The sequence below is a fragment of the Papaver somniferum genome, chromosome 2 (assembly GCF_003573695.1).
Source record: "Papaver somniferum cultivar HN1 chromosome 2, ASM357369v1, whole genome shotgun sequence".
In the NCBI taxonomy this organism is placed as follows: Eukaryota; Viridiplantae; Streptophyta; class Magnoliopsida; order Ranunculales; family Papaveraceae; genus Papaver; species Papaver somniferum.
Genome location: NC_039359.1, coordinates 23295478 through 23306549, shown reverse-complemented (window position 1 = coordinate 23306549; position 11072 = coordinate 23295478). Strand labels below are relative to the sequence as shown.

General features: G+C 37.3%; 1 pseudogene; it reads right to left on the bottom strand.

Annotated features, from left to right (window-relative positions):
* Positions 1-8486: 8486 nt before the first annotated feature.
* Positions 8487-8586, bottom strand: LOC113354661 (annotated as a pseudogene).
* Positions 8587-11072: the final 2486 nt, after the last annotated feature.

The following is an 11072-nucleotide window of genomic DNA, read 5'->3' as shown; positions in this document are numbered from 1 at the left end:
TACCTTCAAAGTTTCGTTTATATATTTGTCTCGTGATGGTACCCTCGAAGGTTGGCGTCACTGTCTTTGAGTGATAGATGGTATTACATCATACGTATCGTGCTTCTCTTGGGATTTCCACAAGGTGTATCGTCCCTCCAGCTATTGGCGGCGGAGGGGGGTTGAAATGAACTCTTGTATTATCCCATAGTCAATCATGTCTTGCACAAATCTCATTAAGTCTCTGCACGAGTTCGTCGGGTGGCTATAAAATTGGTGAAATTCGCAGTAGTCCTCATTGCTATGCACTTCTTTGGTATGCTTCCCACTATTCCAAGGAAAAACGATTTTGTACATACTTTCTGTCAATCTTTTTAAAGATTTCTGATATCTAAGTTTTTAACTTGGTGTATACCAGATCTATAAAATCTCCTTTTCTTTTGATGGTCATGGTCTCATCCTTTCCACCCTCCACTTCTCTGCCTATCGAATCGCGGTGATTCATTACGATTCTCCCCTGGTCCTCAGGTTTGTACCTGCGAGGTCTGGGGTTTCACGACATGTGCGCTTCAGATGTGATTATCGTACGTTCCATCTTGGAGTTCTTCGAGCACCATATACTCCTTCTGTGTATCTCTCAGCTTTCCTAAGGTAAGCGTTATCGTATCAAATATCTTTACAAATATCGAATCTATTTTTCTCACAATGTTCTTGAAACTTAAGATCACGTAGGCCTCAGGGAATCTTCCGATCTCAGCACAGAGTTTCCTCCATCTAGTAACCTATGATTGGAGGGACTCATTCAATCCTCTACTGAGCTGAAACAACATGTCAATTCCTGGCTTGACTTGACTATTATGATGTAAGACTCAAGAAATAAATGGCGCAGTTATACGAAGGATGACACTCGTAGGTCTATAAACAAGCCTATGACTATGTCTAACTGCAAGTAAACATCGTTTATTGTAGACAGAGAAAATACAGGTCGATCCCACAGAGACTAGGGCGATGTTGAGTTGAGTCTGATTCAATGAGAAGTAACAAAAAGGGGTTTTGTTGTGTCAATACGACAAGATGTTGGTGAATATTATAACAGAAAAATAAAGATGTTAACACTGAGAATATAGGTACTAGGAATGTCAAATCCACTACTAACTCACACTATATATTCAACAAATTATACTACTCTTGTCCTTGTAACAGATAAGGGTGAGATTCAAGTCTGCCACTTACCTAAGGTATTTCACCAATGGATAGTTAAATCGCAACTAAAGTATCAATCCGGAGCACTAACTGTCTAATTAAGCACAACTAGTCAAGGGATTAACAACAGTCTATAAGGCATTAGCTGCAGCACAATCAACACAGTGTTATCCTAACTACAATGGATGCCTGACATACACTGTGAGAGCAAAGTATTGAAGCACTAATATTGAATCTATCCTAAAACAGTTTAAGCATTCAAGAGAAACACAAATAACATGAATAACATAGCAGAAAGCTAGGGCTTCATCTAAACCCTAGAAAATGGAATTAAAACATGATAAAGATGATTAAACAATGTTTTTAAACCAAGCAATTAATCCAACTAAATTCGTATGTTCTTGTTACATAACATTAGCATCTATTTATACACCAAATTTTCTTCTCAATCCCATGAATATGAAAATTAGAGAATACCCACTCACTCAAAATGCGATTTCTGATAGACCCCTACTCTGATTCATCTCTGCAAGTCTTTGATTTGATGTTCTCCAGTTGTTGAAGCTACCCTTAATCTTATCTCTCTCAACCATAGCTTATAGGGCTACTGTTCTTGACAAGAGAAAAGATAAGATTGAGAGAGATAGAGATTAAGAGTCTAACTGCATAGGATGGCTGATAGAGTGGTTGTGCTCAAAGTTGGTCGGGTATGTAGTTAACTGATGGAGGTATGAAGGTGAAATGATGGTGTCGGTACTGTAAGAGAAGGGAAGAAATAGAGAAGATATTTGCTTCTGGTCGATTTTGGAGAGAAGGGGGGTGGATAGAGTATATGGCGGATGCATCAAATGTTGATGTACCTAAGGAAGAGTTGTTAGACATTGAGCAACTGCATCAAATCTGATATTTCAGGCACTTATATGGGTTTGGGTTCTTTCACTTCTTCCAAGCCCATGTCTTCTTCAAAGTTAATACTTCAAGCCCATTTCTAGTTTTGGGTTGTGCAAAAAATATTCTTCACTCGCGGATGAGGTGCAAAAGATATTCTTCACTGCCTTCCTGATAGGATTCTGGAAGAACCCTATATGTGATAACCGCAATCGCACAGTGTCTAACTAGTAGACAAAGTCAAGTACGAGTCGTTCCCACGAGGAGCGGTGGAAATACTGTAATCAATATCTCTGACGAACTAACAAGAATGAATTTTTTGGATTCTAAAAAAAATAACAGAAGAATAAACTAAAGTAACAAAATGAAATCAATGGAAGCGTCAGTAACCAGGGTTCTATGGTATCCACAACTATTTCTAATTGAGTACCGAAAAGCATTCGAATTCCAAATATGCATTTAAATCTTCGTTCTATTGCAACACCTATTATTGTTATAATTATAGATAATAAACTCGCATCTCCTAAGTATAACCCATCAGAGTTTCCTAAGCATGGACTATCAAATTATAATGACAAGAAGATTATTGAAAACATAATTATCGGTTCACAATCACTATTTGTGTCGTCTAAGCATAACCTATCAAATGATTTAAGCATGGATTATCAAATACTGTAACAAATAAAATTGGAACACGAAATACATTTATGCGTTTAGGCTTTTACTTCGTACAAAGCTGGTGAAGCAATAACAAATATTATTTATAAAATCAATAAATCATAAAAATTGGATTTCGACAATTCTATTCAAAATAGCCTAATACCAAATCAATCCAAATTATTTCATAATGGTCTTTGCTTGAAGTGGTTTCTACCATAAAACCCTAGTTACAAATTAGCATATATTTCTTAAAAATCTATAGAAGTATTGAACAAAAAAAGAGTTAGAAGATTAAACCGAAATAAAGACGGAATATTCTTCGTCCTTGATTGTTTTCAACTCTCAAGCCTTCACAGTACCGTCGTCCGCCGAAAGAAAATCCATCAATGGAACCCCAGCCAAAGAACTCTGAAACTGCCTCCTCTTTTCCGAATTGCCCCGAACAGACCACCAACCGAGAACCCCTCGTTACATGGTTGACACTCCAATTATATAACCATTGTCTACTTCCCAAAAGTCCAAAGATATTATTACACATCCAAAATATCATAAATAAGGAATGTATATATCTTTTGTCGTCACTTTACCCATTTGAATCATATCTCAAAGCATATTTCACGTGACTTTTTTCATTTCTTTATATACTCTCTTCAAAGATCTTCCACATTTAGTGCTCAGTAGTAAATCACATTCCATGCATTGTATAATCCACTAAAGAAATGAAATGGAAACAAAACCAGTATAGTAAGTAGAAATGAAGTTAATTAATGTCGCCATATTTTTGTAATTCCACCACGAACAAAATATTATGCCCAATTAATTCGAAGCCTAATCTCATTCCATTAGCCACGACCGTCCATATTTCTTTGACGGGCTCTGATTGGTCAGATATGCGCATAAGTCTAATTTCAGCCGTTTTATTCTTCGGGTTACCAGATTTACTTGTATTTCCTACAAAAGCCTTAAAACAATATTATTATTAAAATAATGAGTCATAGCTAATGTAGTTATGGTTGTAAATGTGTCGCACTTACGTGCTTATCAATTCCCCCACACTTGCATTTTGCTAGTCCCGAGCAAAACAAAAAAATTGACCCGCTACATAGCTGGTCATATCATAAGAGAGAGTTAGACCCACTACACAGCTGGTCATAAAATGAAAATTTGAATATCATACCAAGACCCGCTACACAGCTGGTCATAATAAATACCATAGAAAAGACCCGCTACACAGCTGGTCATGATAACTACCATACACAAGACCCGCTACACAACTGGTCATAACCCTAAAAACCATGATGATTTTTTTTAAGACCCCCTACACAGCTGATCATTTTTTTTTAATTTTAATATTTTTTTAAGACCCGCTACACAGCTGGTCATAATATACCTGCAAACCTACAATAGACTCGCTCCACAGATGGTCATAAATTGCAAGAAAATTCCTGAAAAATAAAAAGGAAAAAGTTAACCACTCCCTCACACTTAAACATTACATTGTCCTCAATATGATTGAGTCATCCAATATAAAATTTAAGATGGAAAATTCATAATATGCGAAAATAAACAAATAAAAATAAAATAAGAAAATAGAATTACCTACTGGAATATACATAAAGGATTCTCCATATATCAACAACCTAAATAGTTGGGGATCGACCCAAAGAAAAATATGTACAACCAGTGATAACCTCAGATCTTCGTTGTAGCAACGTAAAGATATAGAGATTATCAAAAGGAAAGAGCTGCCCACATACCTTGTTTTTGCAAAGGATAAATCGTCAGTAACAAGAATTATTGACTCAAGTGGTTCACTGTGGGTGGGAACTGAAACCATTTGGGAGACATGCACAGGCAAAGAGAAGTCACGAGATGCAAAATAACCTAGTAATACTGGAGAAGCACGCAGTTCTAATCCAAAATTAGGAATCTTCTGAAAAGTTATGCTAACAATTCTAGGGATATTAACTTCTCCACTGGGTTTGTAACCCTGTACTAAATCATCATCATAATCATCATCAACCAAGGAATCAATAGGAATATCACAATAGATAGAGTATGATTAAAAGATACCTTATAGATAGAGTATGATTAAAAGATACCTTATAGATAGAGTATAATGTCTCTAAGTCGTTAGACTTAACTACAGTTTCCTCGGAATTAACACATTATTCATAAGCATCATTGTTATAGAACTGATATGTCACACCGTCTAAAAGAATGGTGTCCTCGGTCCTAAACTCATCTTTTTGAATAGGTGAGGGATCATTAACACGATCAGGAGTTGGACTAAAAACACCACCTTCACTTGGTATGACAATGTATCTATTCCTATGATCACAACTATCAAGTTCATCATCATTCTCCATACACATTGACTCATTAGTTAAAGCGGTTTCATCATAAATATCAAGAGTATAAGAAAAATCATAACCTGTATCAATAAGGCCACGATCTTCTACCGACTGCGTTAGTTGAGCAATCGATAAATCAGTTTGTTCAGAAAGTTGATCAATATAAGCTTGGGTTTTACTCAGCTCAGCAAAAAATAACTCATTAGCCTTGGTATGTTCATCAATTTCAATATTGAGGCGTTCTAACAAAGATAGTCGGGATGCAAATGGGTCACAGTAAGATTGATCATCTCTCTCATACTGTGACGGAGAAATGTGTGAATAATAATTGGAATCAATACATTGTGGCTCATAATCAGGGTAAGATTGGTAATGGTCATAACCTTCACAAATCCGGAATGATCATACCTATGAGAATAATTCCAATCATTATTTACACACCCGGCAGATTCCTGATAATGAGAAGGTGCTGATAGACGCATTTATGTGTCTATTTTGTTCTCAATTATGTATATTGTTAGTGCTCCATTTTGTATTTATTTTGGCTTTTTATGTCTTTGTAGGTGTTTTTGGAAAAATAAGATTTTGCGGCGAAATTGGCTCGAAAAGTGTCTTTTGCGTTCATGGGAGGACATTTGCTATTCAGACCCTCACTTTGGATAAGGGGTAACCTAATTACTAAGGAGCATCCCATTTCCAGGCAGCTACTAATCGCACCCCTACTCTGGATAGGGGCGACCATCTTCTTCATTTGAAAAAACAAGAATTGGCGGGAAACAAAACCAGTTACGGGAGATTTTAGAGTTCAATCTCTAGGCAACTTCCGAAGAGATTCAATCGGAGAAATTCGTTGGTACGTACTTGAATGGAGTAAACAGGCATGGTATGTTTGTTTAAATCAAGAAACTTGGGCTGTTAACTCGGTGTTAGTCAAAACAGGGAGGAAAATATCATGGGTTTCTATTTTACGGAAACATGGAGAGTTTTACTCGGACTTTCTCATGGATTTCGATTGGTTTGGGCTGGATATTTCAAAACAGAGCACAAAAACACCAAGTTGCAGAGATACAGGCGAGAGGAAGAAGAAGAACTCAGAACAGCAGTAAGAGACAGTCGCAGAATCCGTGGCATTTTCTTTCAAATTCAATCAGTTTGTCACAATTTCTGTAACAATTATTCAGAGTTCGCAACAGTTTTGTGTTAGGGTACTTTGTAACAGTGGTTCGTAACAATTATATCCGTTACAAACACGCTGTTTTATACCTTCTCTTCTTTTTAATCAACTTTTGAGCAACAAACATGTATTTTGAGCAAGTGATTAATATGAGGAGCTAAACCCCATTTCTGAGGCGATAGAGGAAGCTATTTTTCCAACAAAAAGTGGTATATTCTTATTTATTTATTTATCGCAATTATTTTTATGATTGTTTTGCCTTGAGTGAAAATTGTTTGAATGACTCTTGTTAAGAAATTGTTATTTCTTTTGATAGAGCATGCTTGGATCTAGGTTTTTGATGTTCTATGCCTCGGATTTACACTTGTTATTTTGAGAATCTACTTGTTGCAATAGTTTAGAATCAAATTGAATGAAAAAAATTGCATGAGTATAAATATTGGATTAAATCACTTTGAACTTTGAAAATAGTGGAATCTTAGCCTCATCTTTTAATATTGATATCAACTTTGATGGAGTTTGCTATAATTTTTAGTGAGTTTTCTATTTTAATATTATAATTTAAGTCTAATTAATATCCTTCGCAAGTCTAAGAATCGAACCATTTTTACCACTATCTACAAAACACATCAATTTTTGGCGCCGCCGACGCGGACTTGTTCTTAGGGTTTTAGATTTATTTTATTTTTATTTTATTTATTATTTTTTTGATCTTTTTTATATTTTTGGGTATTTATCTTGTGTCTACAGGTTCTGGATCATAAAGAAAATTGAGCCAAAGAGTTTGGTGATTTCATAAAGACTTGGAGCTAAAGATTAAAGCAAAAAGAACAGAAAAGAAGACAATTTTAGTTTAGGGTTTGTTTATTTTCTTTTTTAAAAAAAAAAAACTGTATTAGGGTTTATTATTTTTGTAATTTTTCTTTTATTTTTGGACTCTTGGACTTTGGGACATTATTTTTTTTATTACCCTAAGAAAGGGTACTTTAAATATAAACTGTTGCAGAGAAGGAGGACAATTACGATATTGTCTCTGCACCTTGGGTTCGTACACTGACATAGGAGTCAGTGGCCCGAGTCGACTACAACCGATTCATCCCCCGTCTGGAACGGGAGGTAAGATTCTGAACACTCGCGAATCCCCTGTCAGCGAGTTACTGTCTTCTTTCGTATGCTTATATGTTGAGGACTGAATACAGACATTTATTTTTCTAGTAAAGGGCAAGGATTGGCCATACAAGATAAGGATTCAGATTCCATCACCGTTCTCTTCTTGCCCGCTTTAGGAAAACGACACCAAACGCGAACCTAAGCCTAAAATTTTGACTAGAACGAGACCGATAGGGTAACGAGCTTAACGGGAAAGTCATTCGAAAAATACTGGTTACTCTTTTAAGCATACTTCGAAGTTCTTGACGGTTTCTGTAAGTTGAATGCGTGACTGCGCCGCCTTGTAATACCGGTGAGGCCTTGGGTATCAAAGCTCCACCGAGCTTCCCTCGCCTCTATTCAACTTACTTTAACTCGGATTGATTCCAGAGGGGTTTTCTTAAATTGTAACGAATTCCCTTTCGAAGGATTAGAAGATGGTCTAGAAACAATCTAAGTGGAGCCATCATGCTTTTTGTTTGCTAGAAATCAATAGGTTTGATTTGGTTGATTCAGCCTTGTTTTGTGATTGAATAGAATCCCCTTCCTTATTTTTTTTGCATTCCTGAACGTAAAAGAGACGCCCTAGGTAGATTTGTTAAAGAGAAACCTAGTAGTTCTAAACGTCTCGATTACCTCAATTTAGAAAGTACGATTTTTGAAGAGTCTGTTTTTGAACGTACGCTTGAGGAGACAATCCCTATTTCCGATAGCGCCAGAAATGGCAACTTTGAAAGCTTTGTTGAATCCAACTAGGACTACTCGTCCTTCGTGTATTAAGTTAGCCGGAGGCACCCTATGAACTGAAACCTGGGACCTTACAGATGCTCCCAATCTTTTTAGGGAAAGAAAATGAAAACCCTATTACCATGTTAGGGATTTTGAGGAAATTTGTAGTACTCTAAGAATTAGAGGCTTAGATGATGATGCTTTGAAACTTAGGTTATTCCCATTTTCCCTGAAAGATAAGGCCAAGTCGTGGCTGTATAGTTTGGACTCCGAGTCAATTGAGACATATGAACAACTTACATCTGCCTTTTTCAATAAGTTTTTCCCTAGGCACAAAACATCGTCTATTAGGACGCAAATATGCACATTTTCACAACAAGAGGGAGAATCTTTATATAGGTATTTGGAAAGGTTCAATGATTTATTATCCCAGTGTCCTCATCATGGTTTAGAAAAGGTTAGGCTAGTTCAGATCCTTTATGAGGGTTTAGATTATTCCACAACGACCATGGTTGAGTCTCTATGCACTGGTGGATTTGAAAACCAAACTGTTGATGCGGCGATGGAATTTTTTAATGAAATCGCCGAAAAAACCCAGCAATGGGAAAATAGTAGGGCACCCCAGAAAAAATTCTTTAAGTAGAGGAAACGTTAATAGGGTAGAAGGAGGCTATGAATCAGATGCCAAAATTGCTGCTATAGCAAAAAGGTTAGAAGCTTAGAAGTGGGCCAGACTAGTGGTAGAGTGGAGCCTTTTTGGGAAGGCCAGAATATTGAAGAGCAAGCCAATGCTCTTATAATAACACTAGATTTGATAACCGTCAAAAGATTGACCCATATTCAGAAACCTATAATCCTGGTTGGAGAAACCATCCGAACCTTTCGTGGTCTAAGGGCCAAAGTCAAGGTCAGTTTAGTAATTCTAATGCTCCCCCAGGTTTTGGCTATACTAAGAATCCTTCAGGACTAGCTCAGTTTCAGAATCAGTCAGATAAGAAAATCCTAAGTTTAGAGGAATCTCTCGCCTTGTTAACTCAGCAAACTGCAAAATTTCAGTTATCCGTAGAACAGAGTCTACAAGCTAGTAACAGGATAGGACAAGAAAATAGTCAGGCTATTTCCGAGTTAAAAACCCAGGTTGGTCTGATAAGTGATTCTTTGAGAGAAAAAGGTAAGTTTCCTAGTCAAACACAACCCAACCCTAGAGGAGTTCATGAATTAGGTGCAAAACCATCGAATCAATTGAATGTGTTAGAACCCTTAGAGTGGTAGAGTTGTAGACAATAAGGTAACCATGCCCGATAGTGAACATACTGTAGTTCACCCCTCAGATCTCACCTCTCAGGACCAGTAGCTGAGAGACTGATAAAGTTTCTGATGATGTGAATTCGGTTCCTGAAAGGTCTGATTTTATGCCTAGAGCCCCATTTCCCAGCTATTAGTACCAACAAAAAGGAATCGAACTTTAATGACATAGTGGAGGTTTTTAAGCAAGTTACCATAAACCTTCCTTATTAGATGCAATTAGGAAATTCCTGCTTATGCCAAGTTCCTTAAGGATATGTGTACGCGAAAGCGAAAACTTAGCGTCCATAAGAAAGCCTTTTTAGCTAGTCACGTAAGTTCAATCATTCAGAACACCACAACTCCAAAGTACAAAGACCCAGGTTCTCCTACCATTGCTTGCACAATAGGTAACTTCCGGGTAGAAAAAGCTTTACTTGACTTAGGAGCCAGTGTGAACTTACTGCCATTCCATGTATACTTACAGCTAGGACTTGGTGAAATGAAACCTACTCAGATGACACTGCAGTTAGCTGATAGGTCTGTTAAAATCCCTCGAGGTGTTATCGAGGATGTTCTTATTGAGGTCGACAAGTTTATTTATCCAGTGGATTTCGTGGTCCTAGATACCCAACCTGTCCCTGACCCAGAGAACCAGATACCTGTGATTTTAGGTCGCCCATTTTTAGCTACGTCTAATGCGATCATTAACTGTCGAAATGGTGTGATGAGTTTATCTTTTGGTAATATGACTATGGAGATGAACATTTTTAATGTCAGTAAGCAACCTCATGAGATAGATGACACATGTGTTGAAGAGGTGAACATGATAGAAGCCTTAGTTCAGGAGTCATTACCAAACATTTTGTCTGAAGACCCATTAGAAAGTTGTCTATCCCATTTTGGTTTAGATTTTGACGACGATAGCACTATTGAACAGGTGAATGCTCTATTAGATTCTACCCCGTGTTAGACACTGATAGATGGAAAGCTAGGTTCGAACCGTTACCAGTTTCTGAGACTACCCTAATTCCTTCTTTAGAAAGCCCCCAAAGTTGGACCTTAAACTAAACCACTACCCGATACTCTAAAGTATGTGTTTTTAGGCCCATCTGAGACTTTACCTGTGATTGTAGCTTCCGATTTGGATAGTGATCAGGAAAGTAGGCTAGTAAATGTACTTCAAGACAATAAGGAAGCTTTAGGGTGGACTATAGCAGACATTAAGGGTATAAGTCCTACGTGTGTATGCATCAGATTCATTTAGAGGAAGACTCCAAACCTTCTAGGGAGATGCAACGTCGACTGAACCCTAACATGAAAGAGGTAGTTCGAAAAGAGGTGCTTAAGTTGTTAGATGCGGGTATTATTTACCCAATTTCAGACAGTAAGTGGGTCAGCCCTGTTCAGGTTGTCCCCAAGAAATCAGGTATCACTGTAGTCCAGAATGATAATAATGAATTAATCCCAACCCGAGTGACCACGGGATGGCGTGTTGTATTGACTATAGGAAATTGAACAAGGTCACAAGGAAGGATCACTTTCCCCTTCCTTTTATCGACCAAATGCTAGAGATTAGCTGGACATAGTCACTATTGCTTCTTAGATGGCTACTCCGGTTATAATCAGATCGTTATTGCCCCAGAAGACCA